This window comes from Elephas maximus, chromosome 18 (genome assembly GCF_024166365.1).
Source record: "Elephas maximus indicus isolate mEleMax1 chromosome 18, mEleMax1 primary haplotype, whole genome shotgun sequence".
Lineage (NCBI taxonomy): Eukaryota > Metazoa > Chordata > Mammalia > Proboscidea > Elephantidae > Elephas > Elephas maximus.
The window spans coordinates 18,477,477-18,479,332 of NC_064836.1; the positions used below are offsets into that span (position 1 = coordinate 18,477,477).

The window sequence follows — 1,856 nt, forward strand, 5'->3', positions numbered from 1 at the left end:
TTGTTCATTTTCTCAGCAAATATTATTAGACCAACTGTTATTTTTCAAAGCATTTTGTAGACACTTGGAAGTCTCCTGGCCTCAAGAAGCTTCTAAAGTTGCTCTCCAGTTATTATTTGTTTATACCAGATGTAATTTATGGCGTAAAGAGATAAGCAAAAATTAAATGTTACATGTTTAGTCATGTTCAATTTTAAGGTTTTAGTGGAAAGGGTCTATGTTGCATTTGACTTGGTATTCCCTGACTAATGGAGCTTGGTACTTCTTGGGACTCAAAGAACATCTACTGAGTGAATGAATGAATGAATGCATTGATGTGAACATGGCCATTTAAAGCATCTCCTTGGGAGGCTCTGCAGCGATGTCATTATTCTTGCTCTCTTTGACCAGTGACTTTTAAATCTCATTGTAGGAACTGCTTTCAGGTTCAATTTACTAATCACTCTACATCTTAAAAAAAAAAAAAAAAAGTTTGAAAATTGATATTTAAACTTTATGGCCTAGAGAACATTTCCACATATATTATCTTTTTTAAAAAAAACATTTATTTGGATTTTATGTTAAGCTGAATTTACTCCTGAGCCATAAGTTTTTGTTTCTTCAGTTTCTTCTAGGATATCTTTTTTCTTGTGTGCAACCTCCTCTTGTGGTTTAGGAAGAGTTTGTTCCTTTTCAGTAAGGATCATCTCCATGTGGCAGGGGGAGCTCATGCATGGGTTAATTCAACGATGAGCTCTGTAAGTGCAGTGGTGCATCCTGAGAGCTTTGTTCACCTGGAAGTGCTCAATGACCAGAGAGTCTACATTTAAACCCTTAAGTTCAGCATTACTCTCTGCATTTTAAAGCATGCACAGCAAAAATCCAGCACTCTTCTTGGGCCACTAACCCTGTGTCCAGCCCCACTGTTTGACCTGGGCACACCTACCAACTCCAGCATTGTAATGTTGGAACCACACACATTGCTTCTGCAAAGTGACATATTTCAGACACTTGGTGGCTTTTTGGATATGCATGCCCTTGATGACCTGGGCAGTTTCACAAGTGTTCTTAAAATGGACCCAGTAACTTCTGGCCAATATGGCACTATAGACAGAAGCACCACACCATCCCTCCACAACAAGGACCCCCAAAAATAAGTAAAACAGAGACAAACGTCATTCTTGGAACCCAAAGTGTCAAGTGAAGAGATAAAGCACTCAGCCAAACACCGAATGGAATAAGAAACTGACAGAGGACAGAGAGCGAAGAGAGATACACGCAGAGGTCCCCTATCAGCTAACACAGCACGGATTCACCATCTTGGACTCCTGTTGGAGATCGGCAGACAGGGAGCACAGGAAAGCAGCTTCACGAAGTTCCCAGCAGGAGACAGAGCACCCAGTAACGGGTGATACATGCTTTCCCATCCCCCATCCTCTTCCCGCTGCTCTACCTCCATGCTTCCTGGCTGGCATCAGTGGCTCAGTTGGCCTGGAAGTACAGCATCTGTGCTGCTTGAATTTCCCCACGTTAAGGTCTGCAGACAGGGAGTAGGGAAAGCAGCTTCATGAAGTTCCCAGCAAGAGACAGAGCACCTGGTAACGAGCAATATACTCTTTCCTAACCCCCACCCTTCTTTGCCACTCCTAGACCTCCTCTGCTTCCTGCTAGTCACCGTCTCTTGGCTGCGAGGCAACTGCTTTGGCCCCGGGATGCTTGGATTTGCCCCACCCACACAGGCCAGCTCCCTGAGCTTATGTTGCTTTTTTCTGTTTCTTTTGGTTTCTTCTGTGCCTCCCACCTCCTCCTCTCTTCTCTCCAACACCTGGCTCCATGTGCCATCTTTGCCTCTTCTTGAAAGGCTGTGAAGCCTCACT

General features: G+C 43.8%; 1 pseudogene; it reads right to left on the reverse strand.

Moving 5' to 3' along the window:
- Positions 1 to 571: 571 nt before the first annotated feature.
- On the reverse strand, positions 572 to 1,052 carry LOC126061507 (60S ribosomal protein L17-like; annotated as a pseudogene).
- Positions 1,053 to 1,856: the final 804 nt, after the last annotated feature.